Source organism: Zalophus californianus, chromosome 7, assembly GCF_009762305.2.
Source record: "Zalophus californianus isolate mZalCal1 chromosome 7, mZalCal1.pri.v2, whole genome shotgun sequence".
Taxonomy (NCBI): Eukaryota; Metazoa; Chordata; class Mammalia; order Carnivora; family Otariidae; genus Zalophus; species Zalophus californianus.
Genome location: NC_045601.1, coordinates 144,526,029 through 144,548,739, shown reverse-complemented (window position 1 = coordinate 144,548,739; position 22,711 = coordinate 144,526,029). Strand labels below are relative to the sequence as shown.

Sequence of the window (22,711 nt, the reverse complement as noted above, 5' to 3'; positions counted from 1 at the left end):
CCCGGGCCAGGCCAAGCGTCTGTGGGAACCACCGCAGCGGGGCAGGGACGCCTGCTGACGTGGCACCTGCCGATCCAGTTTCTCGCTCGCTCGCTGCCCCTCTGTGCCCCAGCCTCCCCCTTTCTAGGCCTTATTCTGCCCTTCAGATGGCACCCCGGGACCTGACCCTGCCCACTCGCTCTGGTTTCCTCTCCCTGGGCCTCGCCTGTCCTCAGCCCCGGCCCCTCGGCCCCCCTCAGCTCTTCTGTCTTCTTCTTCTTCTTCTTTTTTCTTTTTTTGCTCTTCTGTCTTCTTGAGCATCTGTCTCTGTCCTGGTCTCACCCTGTCTGCTTCCTAGTCTCCCCTCTTTCTGCTCCTTATCATGGCCCCCTGTCTCACCACTCTTTAAAAGTCTCCTTTGGAGAGGAGAAGGATTTCCCTTAGTTTTAAAGAAACACAAGAAGGCCAACAAACTTTTTACTTTTTTATTTTTTTAAGATTTTATTTATTTATTTGAGAGAGAGAGTGAGCGAGTGTGAGAGAGAGAGAGAGAGAGCATGAGCAGGGGCAGAGGGAGAGGGAGAAGCAGACTCCCCATGGAGCCGGATGTGGGGCTGGACGCGGGGCTGGATGTGGGGCGTGATGCGGGGCTCCATCCCAGGACCCTGGGATCATGACCTGAGCCAAATCAGACACTCAGCCGACCGAGCCACCCAGGCGCCCCAACTTTTTACTTTTTTAAGTAAAAAGAGGGTCTGGCCAGGTGGCTGTTAGCTCAGGTGGGTAGAAGGTAACGTTAACAACACTGACAGTTGTGGGTTTGATCCACAGACAGTCCAAGAAAGGCATTCGTCCTTGTGTTTAAAAAAATTAAGTTTGCTGCAGTCACCTCAGGCATTGGAAATAGCCTCTCCAATGTACAACTGAGATTCGATGTGGACTTAATTTCTTAGTCCTCAACAGTGACACCTGCCTTCTCTGTCCCCCGCTCTCCGAGGCAGGGGTGGAGGGAAAGAGAGAAAAAGAAGCAACAACTTGAGAAAAAGTGGCTTAACGCCTTCAGATAGAAATCTGAGTAAAGAAAACGAGGTACCAGAGTAGGGGTGGGACTGGAGGTGACACGGGAGTCTGGTGGCCACTGGCCCCCCCCCCCCCCCCCCGCAGGGCGCCACGCGTCCTTGTCGGGTTCCCAGAGTCCAGCCCCCGAGTCTCCTCATGGCCCTTCGGTGCTTCACGTACCTGATCGGCTCCTCGTCTTCCCGCTGCCTCTCAATACCATTGAAGTTGATATTTCTTATTGTTAAAAAACTCAAATCGGACACAATGTGTACCTTCCTTTCCTTTTCTTTTTTAAAAAGTTATTGGTTTGCTCCCACCAGAATTTCTTTCTACAAAGACAGTTGTTTTTTTGTTTTTGTTTTTGTTTTTTCTGGATCTCTAAGACCAATAACGGTTTTGAACCTAAGATAGGCATTCAGTAAATATTTGTGGAGTGAGTGTATGAAGCCTTTCCGTCAGTGTGTTTTCAAATGCCGACATTTTGCTTGCTGAATCTGATTAATACAATACACCTGTATAAAGGACTAACGCCTGTCCGAGTCTCTATTTGTGACAAGGCAATATGTTGGAAAGGCCACATTATTGTATAGGATACGCAAGAATATCGGAAATGAGACGTGAATAAAAAAATATAATCCCAGCAAAAAATGAAGGGCAGATGTTTCAGATTTGAATAAAGGGGCATTTTTAAAGGATGATGAAATCATCACCCAATACTTGAAATATGGAGCCAAAGCTCACTTAGGGAGAGAGCTAGGCTGGACAGGAACTGGTCCTTTGAGAGAGCCAAGGGATGATGTTTTTTGGGGCAGGGGGCTCAGGGAAGCGAGAACTTTGGGGGGCTGAGTGGGTTGATCTTCCACACTGTGGAAGTGTGATTTTGGGGAGAGACTGCTGTTTTTGGTTGGCACTCAAGGGCCTGTTTCTTGACATGAATGTATCTCTGACTGGCTGATCTTCAGAAGGCAGGGTTGACAGTGATTCCTTGCCTTGAAAACAATTATCACTGATAGACTGAATTGGTTTCAAATCGGTTCTGGTGGCTGTTGATATGGCTACAGAATACTCAGTCTTTTTCTAAGTTTGTGATTAGTTTATTTTCTCAGCATTTTACTTTGACCTAAAGGCAAAATCTCTTCCTTCCTTCCTCCCTCCCTCCCTCCCTCTTCCCTCCCTTTCCTATCTATTTATTTATTTTAATATTCAAGTAATATATAATACAACCGATTTTATCTATGAGCCTCTCAGTCCATCTTAGACACCTTTAGCTTGTAGTTCAGTGATGAGATGAGTAGCAGAGATGGAGTTAAGGACATGTTGAGGGATGGGTGAGGCTTAGGAATGGTGTAACTGGTGGGGATGGGTCGTGATCATGGTGTGGGTGATGGTGGAGTTAGGGTAAGAAGCTGGAATATATGGAGCACATAACCGGGTAATAAAAAAGGTGATTTTTATTTTGATCTTTTTGCATCAGATGAACTAGAAATAATTAACTGCTATAGTGGGCTTATTACATGAATAACCCCAATTCTTCCCCCTTCCTTTCATTCATGTTGTTTTTCATGTGACCTTGTAGTGCCTTCCCACTCTCTCTTGGCTGAGCACAGTGACTTATGGAGGCTGATGGGATATTCGCAAAGTTGACAAAGAAGATTCTTGAATATGCCCTTTGCTCTTTCTGCTTGCTTGTTTTGGTTGCTGTTTAGTTTTTTGTTTTTTAAGTAGTCTTTATTTTTTTATAGCAGTTTTAGGTCCATAGCAAAATTGAGTGGGAAGTTCTCATATACCCCCTACGGCACCACACACACAACCTCCCCCACTGTCAATATCCTGAATCAGAATGGTACATTTGTTACAACTGATGAACCCACACTGACATGTCATTATCACCCAAAGTCCATAGTTTGCATCTGGGTTCACTCTTGTACATTCTATAGGTTTTGCCAAATATATGATATATGTCTACCGTTATAGTATCACACAGAATAGTTTCATTGCCCTAAAAATCCTCTACACTCTGCCTGTTCATCCCTCTATCCCTCCTAATCCCTGACAACCTCTGATCTTTTTACATTTGTCTTTTCCAAATGTCATATAGTTGAGTCATACAGTATACAGCCTTTTCAGATTGACTTTTCACTTAGTAATATCCATTTATGTTTCCTCCATATTTCTCCATGGCTTGGTAGCTCATTTCTTTTTCGTGCTATATAATATTCCGTTGTGTGGATATACCATAGTCTTGAAGTCAGGTACTGTCAGTCCTCCAAATTATTCTTCTCTTCTAATATTGTGGTGACAATTCTGGGTCTTTTGCTTCTCCATATAAACTTTAGAATCAACTTGCTAATATTCACAAAACAATTTGCTTAGATTTTGGTTGGGATTGTGTTGAATCAATAGATCAAGTTGGGAAGAACTGACATATTGTCAATGTTGAGTCTATCCATGAACATGGAATATCTCTCTATTTAGTGCTTCTTTGATTTCTTTCATCAAAGTTTTATAGTTTTCTTCACATAATAGATTTTATACAAATTTTGTTAGATTTGTACCTAGGGATTTCGTCTTGGGGGTGCTAATGTAAATCACATTATGTTTTTATTTTTTTTTAAATTTTAAAGGTTTTATTTATTTACCTGATAGAGAGAGCACAAGCAGGGGGAGCGGCAGAGAGAGAAGGAAAAGAGGCTCCCCTCTCACCCCGAGCAGGGAGCCCGATGTGGAGCTTGATCCCAGGACCCTGAGATCAGAGATCATGATCCGATTTGAAAGCAGCCACCTAACCAACTGAGCTACCCGGGCACCCCTCACATTGTGTTTTTAATTTCAAATTCCAATTTTTCATTGTTGATAAATAGGAAAGTGATTGACTTTTGTATATTAACCTTGTATCCTACAACCTTGCTATAATTGCTTCTTAGTTCCAGAAGGGATTTGTTTTTCCTGGTTGCTTTTGCCCTGAACTATTGTCTTGAGAACTTGCCTGGGTTTAGCATGCTGGAGGATATGAAATGTATGGAGATTGGCTGATTGTCTGTTGCTCACCACACATGTGAGTCAACCCAGCTGGGACATAAACAGTCTGGTCAATCCTAACCTATATTAGTTAACCACAGACTAGTGAGCTAAATAGATTAACATTGTTAAATTCCCTCCTAAAAAAATCCATGTGACCCCCTCCATCTAAATAGTTGAGTCACTTTTGGGGCAGAGATTTTTAGTGAGGATCAGGTTATAGGTCTCTTCCTAGGTCACTTGCCAGCCCCTGGGCTGGGCTGCCTTTGAGAACTTGGCCCAATCATATGTGGCTGGAAGTTGGGTGTCCACATTACGTGTTAGAAAATACGGCTCAAAGAGCATACAGCACTTCTGTGAATGCAGGCTGATGATGGAGCAGTGTCTATTAAATGAGACTGAAGACATGACAAGCTGGGGGGTTGCCAAGTCTGGTACCATAGTGGACATCTCAGGATTCCTTCAACTATTTTGAATTTTAGCATAGTTCCAGAACCAGTCTTCACGTATCTTTGTCCTGAAAAGGGAAAATAACAGAGAAGAGAAACAGGGAGTCAATATCTATTTTTGACATGTTGCAATCATAGAATTTTGGAAAATTCTTCAGTCTCCTCAGGAAAGGAATTTTCACTCCTGTCAGTGAATTTCTAATGACTTACAGAGAGTTTTATCTGCATTGACTAGAGCAATCTCCTGACTACTGGATTATTCTCACAAATGTTCAAATATGCTATTCGACTCCTGTCTTAAAAAGGCTTCTCTTGGCCCCAAGATTTTCCTCTAGCTACTGACCTATTTGTCAGATGGCTTTTTATAAAATCTGTACAGAACTATACAGACATACGGTCTTCAGTTTCTCTCCTCCCAGTCTTCAAAACCGCTACATCCGGGGTTTTTGGCACCACCACTTCATGGAACCTTCTTGTCAAGATCACCAATGACCTCTAAATGTCTAAAATTAATCACCACTGCTAAGTCCTTGACTTCTCAGGGGCCATAGGCACCTCATCCTTCTTAAAATATTTTCTTTGACTTTCAAGACACTGCTGTCCTGGTTGCATTTCTACCTCCCTGGCTGCTTCTTAATACCCTTTGTTTCCCCTCTTCTCACGCACCCTTTTCTATAATGGGATGTCTCAGGGTTTGGTCCTTGGACCTCTTCTTTATAAACACTCATTTCTTGGTGATTTCATCTGTTCTATGGTTGAATAATGACAACAACTCAGAAACTTGGATCTGTCATCTAACCCGCTCCACTGAACTCTGGGCTTGTATGCTCAACTGATCTCTTAGCATCACCCTGAGTGTTGACAGGCATCCACACGTTAGCCTGTGTCTAAAACAGAACTCCCACTCGCCCCAATAATGCTGTTCCATCCAGTCTTCCCCATTTCAGTCGATGGCAACTCCATCCTTCCTGAGGAAAACCCTCAAATCCATCACTGGTTCCACTTTTTTCACTCTTCACATCCATTTTCTTAGGAATTTCTTTTGCTCTCTCTTTAAAGTATAGCTAGACTGTAGCTACTTTTCACCTGTCCAAGCCACGGTTCTCTCTGACATGCAGCTCGATGGAAGGGACTTCACAGATCTCCTTGCTTCCGACCTTCTCTCCACACAACACATTCTCCACAGAGCCGGCAGAGGGTCCTTCTAAAAAAGGTAAGGCCTGTGGAGTCACTTCACGGCTTGAAATCCAGCGTCCTCCTGCTTTATCAGCGTGAAGGCCGGAGTCCTTCGACAGTGGCCTAACAGGGCTGGACTCGACCTGTGGGCTGGACTCGACCTGTCGGCCTCCTCCCGGAACCACTCTCCGCCGGGCACCTCAGCTGCAGTCGGCTTCTGGGCCCGCCCTGCACGCACCAGCCACACTCCCGTCTTGGGGCTGTTCCCTGTCCCTTCTGCCCCAAGCGGATGCGGACCTCGCTTCGCTCTGAACAGCCCCGCGGCCCAGCGCAGAATCCTCTCTGACCCCCGCCAGAGGATGCAACACGATCCGATGGGGAGAGGAAGCCAGTCCCAGCTCTGCTCTTGTTCTAAAAGGTGATTCCTGTAACTTAAAGTTTGGGGCTGCAAAGGGAGCCATGAGCATTTTGAGACTTGGTAGAAAAGTAGGCAAATTTAGGTAGAAAATTTCTGGAACAGAATTTAGAATTTATGGGAAAAGAGGGGCACTTTGTTTCCGCCCGGTTTCGAACCGGGGACCTTTCGCGTGTTAGGCGAACGTGATAACCACTACACTACGGAAACCCGAGTGCTTGCGGCTCTCTTCACTCTCGAATTAGTTAAAATTAACCTTCAAGTTTTCCTTTCCTTGCGGCCGTATCCTTGGCTGAGGCACAGTTTTCCCCTCCACACTCCCTGATTCTCAGAATCCACAGTATCGGAGCCGGACAATTTCACAGCCAGGCCAGCGCCCCCCCCCCCCGAACCCCGTTACTTTGCAGACACGAGGGGGCGGGGGACTGCAGCAGACGCCCGGGAAATGTCTTCATCTGTCCTCGGCTCGTGCCTCGGACCTTGTAAGACGCCCTGTCCTTCATCTCTCCATGAAGATTGTCCTGTAGGAACCAGAGCCAACTGGTGAGCCCAGGACTTGTCGCTGGAGCACGCGATGGGGAGCCACAGGTGGAGTGAGCGGGGCCAGCACCCCAACGCTGGCCTCGGTGAAGGGCTGGGCAGCAGGGGCAAGCCGTCTTCCCCGGACAGGTTGGGCTCACTTTCTTTTGACTGCCTGGGGGAGGCAGGGTACCAAACGTTCTTCTCCCTGCCAAGGGGACAAACGGCCCACAGGCTCCTTTCTCTTTGAAGCTGAAGAATCTGGAGAATTGAAATCTCATCAGACAGGACACCCACTCCAGTGTTTCTTTCTCATGCCGGCAGCCTGTCGGGAACTTGGTCGTGGTGAGATTCATTCAGACGCCTGCTTTTAACACTCCTAAGACACTTTCTTGAGGTTTGACAATGAAAGATAGGCAGTGCTCATGCAAAGATGTACAGCAAGAAACAAATCGCCTGAATGGGTTTGGGAAAGTTTAAAAAGCACAGCAGAAAAAAAAAAACCTAATTCATGGGCTCCTCACCAGCGAGGAGTCCTGGAGGAAGGATAGTGGTAGCCAAGTCAGCATGTGTTAGAATTTAGGACGAGTCATCGGAAGTAGCAAGCAGCTTGCAAATGAAGTTGTGATTATGTCCTACAAGACATTTATTCCTTTAGCTTAACCCCATTAGATTGAAATGGTCAGTGGTGAAATGAGAAATGGGGAGATCTGACATAAAAAATTCTTCTCTAGTCTCTTTAGTATTTTGATCCCAATATAAATAGTGGCTCCCTATCACCACCCACTGTTCCAGGAACCCTTTGGGTTCCATAGTGATGAAAAATCATAGTCAGTCAGAGACGGACCTGAGTATAATATGGAAAATTAAGCACAGCATTTGCTTTCTCTCTATCCCAAACTGTGCTAGAAAGGGCATTAGGGGTGTTTGAAGGCATAAATGCACAAGGACAGAAAGAAGAAAAGTGGAGAGGAACAGTAAGATTTTGAGAACCAGGGAGCAGAATGATTACTGGAATGAAGGATAAAAGTTTATTAGGTATCTTTAAAAAAAAAAACAAACTTTCTTTTTAAGGTTCACAAGTGTTGTTACATGAACATCTAGTCTATTACACCTTATAGTTTCATAACATTCATGATTATGCTTTTACCACACTTACCTGTCTACTCATCATCTATTACCTATTACCAATGATGGTGTCAAGGCTGAGTCTGATTCTGAAGGACCAAAAATAATGCTGCAATTAACATCCACTTATGACTCGATCTGTGCCTTTCTGAGATTTTTGGGGGCGATGACGAGTGAGAATCGTATACACCTAGGAGCAGAACGTCTGGATCATTGGATTTGATTGATCTTGAATTAAAATTATTAGACTGCTCTCCACAGTGACTGCATCAGCATAAACTTCCATCAGCAGGACACGTGGATTCAGATATCCTCAGACCTGCAATAATGGACACATCCAGGCTTCTAATTCTTCAAACTCAACGTAGGTAGAGTAATATCTCATTTTAGTTTGCATTTTCATACATTACTAATAATATTAAATGTTTTAAATCTTTGTTAATCTTTTCAGATTCTTCTTTATCTTGGCTTTGATGAGCATCCTGTTCCTATTCTTTACCCATTTTATGTTGAATTTTCTGCCTGATTTTGCTGATTTTCATGGCTTCTTACTACATAACATGGATGAAGCTGTCTTTGTTAAATGTTTCAGATATCTTCTGCCTGTCCATTGACTTTTCCACTGTGGCCTTCATTGAACATACTTTTGATTTGGATGAAGTAAACTATACCAACTGTTTGTGCTTTTAGAATTTTTGTTTAAGTCCTCTCTGACCTCTGGGTCACAAAGACATTTCTCTACATACATTTCTATTGATTTTTACCTCTCACATTTAGGTATTTACACTCTCTGAGTATATTTTATAAACTCTATAGATATTTCTACTCTTTGTTAAGAATCACAATAATAGAGGCAACAAAAGCAAAAGTAAACAAGTAGGACTACATCAAATTAAAATCTTCTGCACAGCAAAGGAAACCATCAACAAAATAAAAAGGCAACCTATGGAATGGGAGAAAATATTTGCAGACCATGTATCTGATATGGGGTGAATATCCAAAAAAATTATAAAGAACTCATGCAACTAATATAAAAAAAAACAAATAAAGTGGGCAGAGGATCTGAAGAGACATTTTTCCAAAGAAGACAACCAGATGGCCAACAGACACATGAAACGATGCTCATCATCACTCATCATCAGGGAAATGCAAATCAAAACCACGGTGAGCTCTCACCCCACACCTGTCAGAATGGTTATTATGAGAAAGATAAGAACTAACAAGTGTTGGCAGAAATGTGGAGAAAAAGGAACCTGTCAGGGATTCTAGAAGCCATCACAAACTTTCAATACAACCCCCCAAATGCCCATCTGGAACCTGCTTTAATGAGTTCTTAAATCCAGTCCCTTGACTGAAGTGTTTGAGTGTTTTACTGACTTAGTAGATTATGTGCACCTGACTCAGTGCCTAGTACATAGTAGGTACTCAGGAAAGAGATTTCATTAGTGGAGAGTTAGAACTCTTGGTTACAATACTTCCTTATTAAAACCAGTATCACGTGTTAAACTCCAAACTCCATATGTGTGCAGTAGGGTTTTCTAAACTTACTGTAAGGGTAGTTTGTCTCAGTATTAACTGTCCTCTGGTTCCAGACTCGAAACCCTCACCTGGACAGTCAGAGTCATGGGTTTGGAATGGGGGCTTAGATTCAGCAGGCAAACCAGTGTTGTCTGATGAGTAATGAGCAGTGTAGACACCACCTTTGTAGAGTTATGAGACATAGTTCATGCGGCTGCATTTTCTCCACCTCTTACTCCACTCCCTTTCCTTTGTGGTTTTCTTTCCAAATCCATTAAAAGAAGGGTCTTCTCTTGAGCGTAAGTGGTGGCAAAGTGAGTTGAATCTGACAACGTGAGTATTCCGGTAACATCATGTGCTTTTTCTGTCATAATATTTCTCATTTTACTGCAAGTCTGTGAGATCAGGGATGTTTCAGTCTTTCCCTAACACCCATTATAATGTATGGTACAAATTAGTGATTAGAATAATTGCTGAAAATAAACATTTCTGCTAGTCCCCCCCCCGCCCCAAGAAGCATTATAAGGACTTGTTTCCTCCCCATACATTAAATAAAGCCTGGTCACAGATTTCCCAGGTATATTCAAAACCTTCTAGGGACTAGGAATTCTATGAATTCTAATTTAGTAATTTTGACAAGAAGGTTTACATGTGCCACCGGGATGGCCGAGTGGTTAAGGCGTTGGACTTAAGATCCAATGGGCATGTGCCCGCGTGGGTTCGAACCCCACTCCCGGTAGGTGTGCTTTATGTGAGATTAGAATTCCCTTGTTAAGAGCTGGGACTCGGTCCAGCATTGCAACCGGGTCTGACTTTTTATTACCAAAAGTTGACAAACTGTATCATTGGTGCATTCAAGTAATCTGCATATAATGTCATCACTGATGTATTTCTATTAAAATCCACTGTGTTCTTAAATTGTTTTTAGGTGTTCCTTTCCTTTATCTTCTTGTCTTTGAAATTTATGAGCATTTTACATGGTTTATTTTTATCTTCACTACACTATTGTGAAGATAAAATTGTTTTTCATGTCTTATTTTTTTTCATGTCTTTTAAAACGATCTGGACTAGTTTCCCAAGGGTTTTCTAGACACACCTGCAGTTAGCCTGGGTCTCCTTTCAAATGGCATATTCCGCGGCTGCTTGTGTGGGGTGAGCAGCTTGCGGCAATAGACTAGCCCTCTCTGTTTTGGGCTATCCTTGTGGTATTTGCTCTTGTGTCTACTGTACAGCACATCACTACTTCTGCTTTATGCAGTCGAGCCTATCGAGAGTGATTAAAATTGGGGACAATACGCCTTCTGTGTGCCTGCATTGTAACCATTTCTGTGGACATTTAGTCCTTCCTATCTCTCTGGCTTCCTGTTCCTTCGTCCTGAATTCCTTCTCACATTTCCTGTGGTGCAAGTCTGCTAGATTTTGTTTGGACATATATTTCTATCTTCTTCATTTCTGAAAAATATTTTTTGCTTGGTAGGGAAATCAGGGTTAACAGTTTTTTGGGTTTTTAAAATTATTATGATTTTTGGTCTCTCATCACTTGGAAGTGTCATTCCCTTGTCTTGTGACATACGTAATTTCTGGTGAGAAGTCTGATGTAACTTTTATCTTTTTCAGCCATATATAATATGTATTTTGTTCTTTGACTGCCTTCAGTATTCTCTCTTTTATTTGTTTTCAGCATTTTGTATAGCAGGTTAATATGGTTCCCCCCCCCCCCCAAATATAAAATGCTTAGGGTTCTCTGATTTTGGAGCTGTGGCTTTATTTCATTATTTTGGGAAAGTACTCAGCCATTATCTCTTCAAATATTTTTTTCTGCTCTTTTCTCTCTTGCTTTGCTGTTTGGGATTTCAATTACAAATATATTAGACCACTTGACATTAATCAATAACTCTTCAGTGATTTTTTTTTCTTGCTGTTTCAGGTCAGGTAGATTCTATTGACCCCCCTTCAATTTCCCCTCAGATCTGTGGAATCTACTGGTGAGCCATTAAAGGCATTCTGTAGCTCTGTTACCATGTGTATTTTTTTTTTTAATTTAGCATACCCATTTGACTTTCAGTTTCCAACAATCTACTGAAATTTCTCATCTGCTGATGTGTGTGGTCCATCTTTTCCACTGGAGCCTTTAACATAATAATCGTGGCTATTTGAAATTTCCTTTCTGACAGCTCCATTATGTGGGACATCTCTGAATCTCCCTTTGTTGATTGCTTTTTCTCTTGACAGTGCATGGTCTCTTCTTGTGTTTATGAGTGTCTGATGATTTTTCATTAGCTGCTAGACGTAGTGTTAGGATGGTAGCCGGTGAGGCAAATAGTATTTAGGCTGGAGATGGATATGTCCCTTTTACTAAGCTATTGATGTGTGAGCTTGAATCAATCTAAGCAGGAGTTATGTTTGTGGTTTATCATTGCTATGATCTTCTGGGCACAACTGGCTTTGAATTCTTTTGGCACTATTTGGGTTTAGGGTGAGGTTGAATTTACCAGAGTCCTATTTCAGTGGCTTTGTGCTACCCTCAGCTTTAGGCCTTCTCTGTGCGGGTTTCAGAGAGGGTTTCTCTCCTGGGATTTCTTGCCTTCCCCCAGGGCTACCCTTCCGTTTCTTGGTAGCTAGTGTTTGCTAGTCCAGTGGGTTGTGCAAGAGGCTTTCTGTCACAGTTCAGCCCCAGACTTGTGATATTCCGTGGGTCTCTGGGTCTCTGAGGTCTGACTTTTTCAGTCAGCCTCTCCTCCTTCCCCCTCGCCCCCCAATCCGGGAGTTGACATTCTCTAATATTCTGGGCCCATATGGTTTTTTGACACTCCCCCAGGGGAGAGATTTTTATTCTTTTGTACTTTCTTCAGTTTCTAACGGTATTTGGTGCTTTTCCCTCAGCGTTTAGGACTTCTTTATTTGGGTGCTGACACTCCCCTCTGCCAGGCCCGGACCCCTGAAGGAGTCTTTCTCTTCTCTCTTCCCTTGTCCCAGCCTTTCTTGTGAGTGCTCAGCGAAGTGTGTGCAACCTCCCTCCAGTATACCCCTGCCTGCCCACACCCGGACTTCAGCAGTTCATCACACAATGATGACTTTTAGCTGGATTTTTCTTACCCTCTTGCATGGAGGCCCCATCTTCATCCCACGGGTTTTGGGTGAGCCAGTGCTCATGTCCCATTTCTACTTGGAAGTACCTGTTTTCCTTAGATTTCAAACTGTTTGGTTGCTCTGAGACCTCGGCTCTCTCATGGGTTCACAGAAGATTATGAACTGAGAAAAGTTGTTCTTTGGCAGTGATATAGTTCTTAGCATAATCTTATTTTGTTTGGGGATAACAAATTATGGAATATTTTTAAGGAAAACTGTTGTATAAAACTCTACCATAGTAACCTTAGACCTTAGAGAGGTAGCTTTGGAATAAAACCTTGGCTGCAGTAGGCTACTTGGGCAAGCCCTATGTGCACATCGGGGAGAAATCAGTGCAGAGCTAAGAGTGACATCAGATGAGGGCTGTGGGACCCAGACTTGAAGACCCAATAAAAATACACAACTTAAAAAAAAAAGATTATGATTTTTTTAAATTGTCCAGATTTTTGGTTGTTAGGTTAGGAGCAACACTCTTTCCAGCCTTCTTCATGTGAGCTGGAAGCTGGAGTCCTGTAGGACTGTCATCTGAACATAAGTGGTGTCATACTATTCATTGTCTATGATATTATTTTACTGACCTCCTGGGTGTCTCGCATGATGAGAAATCACAGTAAGTCAGAGATAGATCTGCCTGTAAAGATGGCATATTTAAGATGGGCATTTGATGTCTCTTTACCCAAAAATCCACTAAAAAAGAAAGAAAGGGGATGTTTTGAAGGCATAAATGCACAAGGACACTAATGGGAAAATAAAGAGCTAGCACCAAAATTTTGAAAACCAAATGGCAGAAGGACTAGCATGATACACAGGATGGTTTGTTCTAAGCCAGAATTGGGAAAAGCTAGATAAAAATATAACTTATCTTGTGGAAACCAACCCCCTAAATTAAAAAAATTGTTGGCCGCAGGTATTTAGACATGGACAGTGAAAGTAAGGTGAAGAACAAAATTTATTTGAGTGTCACTTTTAAGGAATTTCAAGCTGTAGAACCTCTCCCTCACTTTCAAGATATGGGGAGACTACCCCTCCAAACTGTGGCAGAATATTTGGAAGTGAGTGAAACAGCAGCTCACCTGCCTGGAAGACTAACAAATTTGAAAGGTGTATACCAGTCTGTGAACCATTCTATCTTACCTTGGCTCCAATTCATAGTTAGGACTGTAATATCCTGCAGCAGACTGGACGATTTTTGTCTCTGAAAATCTGCCCAGCCCACTTATGGATGCTGACAGGAAAGATTTTTCCCAACCAAATGGCCCAGCCATGTCAACCAAAAGTTAATTTCCCCTTTAAGAGCTCCACCCGAATGCCCTGAGCTTCTGGTCTGGCAGGAATTGGATGTGGGAGTGGGGTCTGGGCAATGGGCCTTGATATTGCCAATCTTACCTTTGGCCTTCTTCAACACCACCCTCACTGCTGGTCGAAGTGGGGGTCTAAGCTCTCCGCTGGGCCTTTTCAGATGGTGATGAGAAAGTGGGGGTTTGAGACACCGTGTTTTCTGTGGTGTGTTATTGGAGTAGTGTTACTGTCTGAACGTTGTCTATCTTGCTAGGCTGCTCTTTTCCTCGTCTTGTGGCTAGAGAGAGATGACTTTCCTGTAATTTTCTGGGTGGCAGGTGCGTCTTTTGTTCTACTGAGGCAACTGTGGGTGGGTTCCTGGTGGCTCCTGGATGAAGATCACCAGAAAGACCAAGCCATGATTAGAAACTTGGAATGTTGGGGCACCTGGGTGGCTCAGTTGGTTGAATGTTGAACGTCTGCCTTTGGCTCAGGTCATGATCTCAGGGTCCTGGGATCGAGTCACACATCGGGCAGACGCTTCACAACTGAGCCACCCAGGTGTCCCATAAATAAAACCTTAAGAAAAAAAAAAAAAGAAACTTGGACTGCTCTGCCCTGCCCCCAGTTTTCTTAAGAAGGGAAAAGAAAGAAGAGTTAATGATCAGTCACCACATGATGAAGCGTCCATAAAAATCCCAAAAGTATGGGATTCAGAGAGCTTCCAGGTTGGTGAACTCACCTCACCTGGAGGTACAAACCCAAAGTACTGGGAGGGTGATGTGCTCTAGCTCTTGAGGGACGGACACTCCTATGCTTGAGACTCTCTCAGAACCCCCTGCCCCCATGCATCTCTCCATGTGGCTGTTCATCTGCATCCTTTATCATACCCTGTAATGAACTGCTAGATGTATGGAAGTGTTCCCCTGAGTTCTGTGAACTGTTCTAGCAAATAATGGAGTCCAAGGGAGAGGAGCTCCTGGGAACCTCCAGTTTGTTGCCAAGTCAGACAGAGTTGGCGGTCACCCGGGGCTGACTAGTTGCCCTTGGCGTCTGAGGTGAGTGCGGTCTCCTGAGACTGAACTCGTAACCTGTGGGATCTGACACGACCTCCAGATAGACAGTCTCAGAATTGAGTTAAATCCAAGATATCAGCTGGTGTTGAAGAATTGCTTGGTGGGAGGAAAGAACCCACACATCTGGTGACCGCAGATGGAAAGGGTTCTGGGTAAGGAGTAAAGGAGACACACAGGAGAAAATTTAAATACGCCTCTCCCTCTCAAATTCATCCTTTTAGACAGCTTTTTGAAAAGGGATCTGGGCCTTCACTTTTTTTTTTTTTTTTTTGTACCTGCAGGCTCTGAAATTCTGACAGTAGGGGGCGCTGGAAAGACGCTGCAGGAGGAAGGGGTTTGTTTTCTCTGTGGGGAGCTCCTACCCCCTCCCCCTCAGCTCCAGTGTTTGGCTCAGTTCTACTGACTTCCAAAAAAGTGGAGAAAGGAAATTGGATATTCCCTGATCCATTTACAAACAGTTACTGGACATCACGTATGGTGACTCTTCCTGGATGCAAAAAGAATTAAGAGCAGTTGTGGGGATCATATAAAATAAAAAAACAGCATTTCCGGTAACTGCTGGAGCTCATACTACAAGCTCTCAGATGATAAAGTCAGAAGTCAAAGACAAAATATTTCAATTATTGCAAAGCAATTCACTGATAATCTCATTGCATAGGGAAGGGGCATTGTCATCAGATGAGAATTCTGAATTTTCTGGTGTCTAAAAATAGTTTATGGTGCTTCAGTCACGCGCTGTGAGGAGTGATTTTTTTCATGCAAATTTTTACACATTCCATCCAGTCTTTCTGTCTCTTCTTTGAAAACTTCTCTTACTGCTACCTTCTGAAACTGAAGGCATCTATAAAGTAAACATCAAGCTTTTAGTCTTCCACATCATATATAACAATTGAGTAACTCAGGTTTCATCAAGAATAAATCCTCCATACTGTTTTCAACAAAACTAGGCCTAACATTTTCAAAATGACAAAGCCTGCAGACAGAGCCTCACCAAACTGCAATCCAGGCTCTTCTGTTTACTAAGCAGGTTCTTTCACCAGACAACTCACAGAGCCCTCTTGCATAGAAAAAAAAAAAAAAAAAAAGGCAGGTAAAGAAATACAGTATGAAAAATTTTCATGTTCACACAGTAGGAATTGCTTTCGGAGAAGAATACATGCATTTTTTGGAATAAAAAACAGATTCTTTGGAATGTGACACCACCACGGAGTCTGCCCCAAAGAACCACATCCTGGCAAATTAATTGCACTTTACTGATGTTACCACATCAATAGCCACAGGGAACATGTGAGACTTAAAACTATATAATTAGTAATTTTAATTTTCCAAGTAGCCATATTTAAAAAGTATAAATAAATAAGTGTAATTAATTGTAATGTTTTATCCCAAATACTATAATCCAACATGGAATCAATAAAAAAAACCCATGAATAAGAAATCACACTTTTTTTTGGAATTAAGTTTTAGAAACATGTGCTAATGGCTATTGTTTTGGACAGTGCAGCTCTAGAACATTCTGGGGGAAAACGAAAAAATTTTTCTTCACCAAATAATCTCTGTTGATGTTTTTATGGGGAAGAGAAGTTCCCAAGCTGCAGATTTAAAAAAAAAAAAAAAAAAAAAAAAAAGCCCAAGTTTTCTCCTTTAGGTTCAAGAGTGTGATTATTATATCAAAGTTCTTTTTGTTTGTTTGAGGGGGACATGGAAAGAAGCCAGCCAGGACTTCTTTCTAAAATGAGCCACCAAAAGTGGGCGGGGGGAAGTATTCGATGAAATTTACACGTTTCTAACAAAAATCTTGAGGAAAACAAAAATCTTGAGAGTAGACACGGTCGGTTACCTTAAAATTAATTACCTTGGAAAAAAATTAATTACCTTGGTTCAAGCCTAGTGGAATAGTGCTAAAGTAGTGATTTTCCTCTCCGTACGGACGCTCTGTTTGTTTTTTTTTTTTTTCCACTCTACCGTGCAAGTTCCGTGTTGGTGTTAGTGGTAAAAAGCGGGTGATGAACTACAACGCACCAGTCCAGCAGTGAAGTACGGTCCGCGGGCCGGTCGCGCCAGCATCCCGTTGCTAAAACTTCACCAGCTGCATCCCAGGAACCCATGTGGCATCTCCGGGATCCAGGCCCAGAAAACTGCGTTTAATCCTCCCTCCCAGTGATTTTCCCGTGCGCTAAAATTTAAGAAGCATTTATTTTAGGAAGCTCCAAATCCTTTGGACCATTCTTCCGTCTTTCCCCACCTTTTAATTCGCTTTCAGCTGGACAGACCGTGCATCCAACCGGGTCTGGACGCGTGGCAGGCTCCCCAGCGCCCACTCACAACGCACGCTGTCCTGCGCCAACCCATTTTTGTAAGATGAAGACGTGTATGTCCGCACCTGAAGGTCTCCTTTGCTTGTCTGTGTTCACCCCCACCCCCCACGCTGCCCCAGGCGTCGCGCGCTGGTGCACCTGCAGAGGAAGCCCCCCTGTTTGGAGAGACCCCGCCAAAGGCTGCCGCTCCCTCGTCTCCCTAACATCCTTGGCCTCTTGTCTGCTCCACTTCTGTCTGGGATCCTTTACGACCCTAAACAGTTTCCTAGTGCCAGCCCTCCGCGGGGAGGTGCCGGCGCTGCGGGCCACACCGCGGGGCGGGGCGGGGACAGGGGGGCCGAGTCGCTTTCGTGGGTGTTAACGTGGATCTTTGCGGAGATCGGCGAACCGAGGGTCTAAGCGAGGCTCTGATTTCGTTTGTCCACAGCCGCGTCTTTCTTGGTTCGACGTTTTTCCGGTGGATGTCCCTTCTCTTTCCTCCGGGACCGATGCTCAGGGACAGAAAGTGTGCAGGAGAGAGAGAGAGCCCTGCCCAACGGGGGGAAACTTCGTGAAGAAAATACTGGTTTGTATTGATTTTTTTTCCTTCGATGCTTCTTTGATTTTTAAATATTAAGGTATAATTTACATACCATAAACTTCACAGAAAAGTGTATGATTCAGTGGTTTTTGTGCATCCCGAGTTGTGCAACCATCACCCTTATCTAACTGCAAAACATTTCCATCACCCCCCAGCACATTTCGTACCTTTCCACCTTTCCCAGCTCCTGGCAGCTACCATCTCTGTGGATGTGCCAATTCTAGACATTTCCTATAAATGGAATCATACCCTGTGGCCTTTTGCGTCTGGCTTCTTTCACTCAGCAGATGTCTTCAAGGTTCATCCAGTTTGTAGCATGTATCAGAACATTCCCTTTTATGGCCGAATAATATACCTCATTTGATTCTTGAAGTTGTCTTTCCAAAGATCTTTCAGTCAACCGTCAGTATGGCAAAAGCAACTTGAGGAAGAGAGACCATTTGAGCCCTCATTCCGATTCACCGGATAGCCAAGGCTGCCCCCGAGGTGAGGAGCCAGATCAGATGAATTACCTTCCAAAGCACTTTGAGAGTTTGTTTCTCTTACCAATTTGAAGAACGTACACAGAAAGACATTTTTTGAGAGTTTGCTTCTCTTACCAACTTGAAGAAGCACAGAAAGACATTCTTTCGAGAAAGAAAAGAAAGGTCGAGCCAGCCAGGAGTCGAACCTAGAATCTTCTGATCCGTAGTCAGACGCGTTATCCATTGCGCCACTGGCCCTCCTGCTTCAAAAGTGTTGATTATTTATTATTCATTAGAATCACTGAGTTGCTTCCTGATGTAGAAGTGAGCCAAAGGAGACAGACCTGTGGTTTCCGGTAAAGCGGACTGATTGGGATTAGCTTGCTTTGAGTTACATTCTGGTAAAATAGTTGCATTTCTGAAAGGATTTCCTGCCTTGAAACATTATGTGTGTGACAGAAAGTCGCTTGCGTTTTTTTTTTGTTTTTTTTTTTATGTGCATGCTTGTTTCTATTGTTTCTACCTATGAACGCTTCAGTAGTTTATGCTGTCGGTTCACTGGTCCATCAGCAATCGCATTTTTCTTATGTACTTAATACTGAGGCTATGTGTGGATCAATCTTTAGTAATCCACATCATTTAAAATTTTGATATAATGACAAGGGAAGTGGAATAAAATGCACTACTGAGTTATTAATCTTATGTTTTCTACTGCACTCTCCAAAGAGCCAAAACTCGTGCTGGAGGAGATGATTTCAGACTCTATGAAGCAGAACAGACATTCAGAAACACCCACCCTCCCAAATTAGGCCACGGTGCGGCAAGAATTCAAAAAAGGTAAACATTTTAAGAACCCAATTCACATAGGAACTTAGAAGTTTGGATTTATAATTATAGAATTAAAGACTACCGGTCATTATTACGTAAATCGGCTAGGTGTATTAAAGTGCTCAATACAGGCGGAATAGACGCGTGGAAACACAAAAGCATCTGTAAGTGAGGCCGGTCCTCTTCTCTGAAGGTGAGAAGCACAGGGACTTGGGTCCTCAGGCAGCCGGGGGGCACCCAACTCCTGCCCCACTCCACCTACTGCCTTGGCCAAATCTTATTTTCTCCTTGCTTCAATTTCCTCATTTCTGTACGATGATTTCAAGAGCGCTTGGCGCACACACACGCACGAATGGATTTTTATGATCCTAGAACTTTATGTTTTCCACCAGTCTGTTTTAGGTTTATTTGCTTGCTTTTCCTTTTTCTTTTTTTAAATACCAGAGAACTCTTTGAGGAAGCTTACCTACATTTCTATTATCAGCACGGGGGGGGGGGGGGGTATTTCATCAAAGAGTTTTAAAAATAAAATTTCCTGGTTCTCTTTGCCCCTGGCGTCTGCCTCCAGATTTCATAATCCCAGTACAGAACAAGCAGCTATTCTGAGCGCTGAATCTCAGGCTTTGCTTACTGGGGCCTAAGGAGGCAGCGCCCACGCACCGGGGCGAGGGTTCACAGGCGCTCGGCTTGGGGAAGGATACCACTGCCAAAGTACGCCGAGCGGGGCTTCCGAAAGGGTGGGGAAAATCAACACAGACCTCTGGAAGGAAAGCTGCCTTCCTACTTTACAGTTTGCGGAATAAGATGAAAAGCTGAAAATACAGCTGTTGGTGAGAATTTCATTTTGCAATTTGGGTAGAAAAGGCACCACCAAGCGCTGTGAGCAGGATTTGAACCTGCGCGGGAAACCCCATTGGATTTCGAGTCCAACGCCTTAACCACTCGGCCATCACAGCTCCAGGTGGGTACGATGTTTATACATTAGAATACACATTCATACAAGGCCCTGATTCCACTCCGGTCTTACCAATGCTGGCTGCTTCAACTCATTCGGCATGTTCACTTTAAGTGGGACACAGAAAGAAATCACTCCCAAGCCCCTTCATCAGGTCTCCCCCCCGCCAAGCCCTTTCCCAGCTTCCTCCAACCCAACCCCATTCCGCCAGGCCCCAGGCTGCAAAATCTCACCTCTCCGAGAGAAGGCAATATTCCAGCATCACAAGAATCCTTGATTTTCAGCATTTTTCTACAGTCTTCATGGATTGCCTGGTTGTACTTCATAGTTGGCAGGAAATGAAGTGAGGAGTTGTATCCAGAAGCCTAATCAGTTGTGCTCTCCCCAGAATATACTATAGGCTTTGCTGCTGTGGAGGACAATTTGTCAGGACCGACCAATATTCCAAATGCAAATACCCTTTGATACAGCATTTCCACACATGTACAGGATATACTTGCACACATGAGAGGTTATGTTGTGCTTAAGTCTATTCTCTGCAGCATTAAGGGTAATAACAAGATCGGGAAAAACCTAATTATTCAGAATTATTTAGTTGGATAAATCATGCCATAATTACACAGTGGAGTGCTGTGCATATTTAAAAGAAAATGAGAAAGTTCATTGTGTACATACATATATTTTAAAATAAAAACAACAGTGATAGCAATGTGCATAGAATGCTACCACTGGAAGTATATTTGTGTTAGATTATACATGCATTTTACAAAAAAAATCTCTCAAGGATAATCAGTAAACTTATGACAACGGTAAGCAGTTGAGGGGCTGGAGACTGAGCAGATGGAATTGTTCAGGAGCAGGAGGGAGAAAGTTACTGCATGCCATTTTAGACTTTGGATGTACCTACTAAAAAATATTACATAAAAGCTCAAGAAAACACTACAAATGAGGAGGGGACAGAAACTGTTTTTACCAGAGGCCTCCTCTGAGTGGTGAATGGAGAGCTTCCTTTCTGGAACTCAGCAACACAGAGGGCTCTGAAGGAGCCCTCACCCGGAGCCCCAGAGCGAGTGAATTGCAATTTGGAGTCAGTCTGGAGTCAGTCGAGAAGCCTGAGGCAACAAGGCAAGAAGGCTCTGGAATGGGGTTCTAGCCTGGCCCTACTCAGGGCCAGCGAGACCTGGAACGCACACCCTGATTTCAAAGCTTGCTGAGGGGAGCTGTCTTGATTTGCTCTAGGGTGTTCTGGGAGAAGCAGAAGTCCTCTCTCCACAGTGCAATCTTGGACTATTTTGTCCAAATTCACAGAATTTAAACAGTGTAAACATCCTCCTTTGGATCTAGGAGTAACAACTTGCAAAATCTGTTTTTGTGTGTGTGTGTGTGTGTGTGTGTGTGTGTGTGTGTGTGTATTTTGTTTTTGCAGAGAAAGTAGTATTTTCGGTCTGGGCCAGAGTGTAGCTCTTAGAACAGTTTCCAGGAGTTGTTTTTACAGGAAATCCTGTCTTGGCTTTAGGGGCAAAGAGCACTGAGTGGAGTAACTCTGTAGCAATCTCCAGTCCCCGCCCCCAGCTTTGCCATTTACCCAGTCCACAGCTCTGCAACAGACCTGGGACCAACCAAGGCTAGCCGTGGGGCAGTTTCATTGGTTTGATTCTCAGGCCTTTGACAGAACCCTTTGGAGACTCAAGCAATCTTGGGATGAAGACTATCGAGTCCATCCATAAATCAAAGGCTCCTTTGAAATGTCTGTGGTTCTTAGCTAGATCTTGATTTTCTCCTAATCCTTCTACTCTACCAAGGAATTCAGGAGTCCCTAAGGAAAAAAAAAAAACAGAGAAACCAGGACGTTTGTTTAAAAGGACACCATCCAAAAGCTGTCACAGCTCATCCCTTCCTTCCAGCTTCCTCCTGGGGAGTTTAACTTTTGTCAGAGATTCTTCTCAATCACAAACGGCTTCTCAGACTCTGTGCCACTGGGAACCTGCCGCTTTCTTGTGCCCATCGACACCCCCCAGGAGATGCTCTTTTCTCTTCCCTCCAACATCGACCCCCTGGACGGGGAGCCCTGAGAAGCCCAACGCATGTGGACGCTGCCCAGTGGGGGAAAAGTTGGTAGAGAAAGGACTGGTGAATTATTATAGTTTTCTTTAGAGCGTCTTTGATTTCCAAATTTGTCCCAGAAACTTTCTCAGTCAACGTCCTTTCTCAATGTCAGGAAGAAGTGGGAGGTAAAAAGAAATCTTAGAAGATGGCTCCTTTGTTGTCTCTCAAGACCTTCAGACTTAACGGACCCCAGCGGGTCCGGATGTGCCGAATCAACTCAGGATAATTTCCTCTCAAAATGTTGTAATAATTTATTTCAGCGTCAGATTGAGCATCACAGTTCAGTATCACTTCTTTGAACAATATAGGAAGAAAGATGTTTTTCACGAGAGAGGAAAGAAACCAGACAGCCAGGAGTGACCTGTGACCCCAGTCAGACCTGTGACCCCTTGAGCCATTGGCCTCCCTCCACAGGACGTCTGTGTCAACTTACTCCAGACAAACATGGTTTGAAGTCAGAAAAGGAAGGGGATGTTTTGGGGGTTGCTATAAACTGCTTGTGCTCCTCCAAAATTGGTATCTTGAAACCTAATCCCCAATAGGATGATGGTGTTTGGAGGGGGGCCTTTGGGAGGTGCTCAGGTCCTGAGGGCAGAGCCCCCAAGAATGGGAGAAGGCGCTTATCAAGGAGACCGTGGAGAGTTCTTTCCCGCATGTGAGGACACAGTGAGAAGTTTGCCCTCCAGGAGCCATGAGGCCAGGAGGCAAACTTTCAC

At 43.7% G+C, this 22,711-nt stretch overlaps 4 non-coding genes across 4 annotated transcripts; 1 reads left to right on the top strand and 3 right to left on the bottom strand.

The window, feature by feature from the left end:
- Positions 1-6,233: 6,233 nt before the first annotated feature.
- On the bottom strand, positions 6,234-6,306 carry TRNAV-AAC. The gene has a single exon. It is a non-coding gene; the product is annotated as a tRNA-Val (tRNA).
- Positions 6,307-9,917: 3,611 nt separating this feature from the next.
- Positions 9,918-10,000, top strand: TRNAL-UAA. Its single transcript has one exon. It is a non-coding gene; the product is annotated as a tRNA-Leu (tRNA).
- Positions 10,001-18,291: 8,291 nt separating this feature from the next.
- Positions 18,292-18,364, bottom strand: TRNAR-ACG. Its single transcript has one exon. It is a non-coding gene; the product is annotated as a tRNA-Arg (tRNA).
- Positions 18,365-19,809: 1,445 nt separating this feature from the next.
- Positions 19,810-19,890, bottom strand: TRNAS-CGA. The gene has a single exon. It is a non-coding gene; the product is annotated as a tRNA-Ser (tRNA).
- Positions 19,891-22,711: the final 2,821 nt, after the last annotated feature.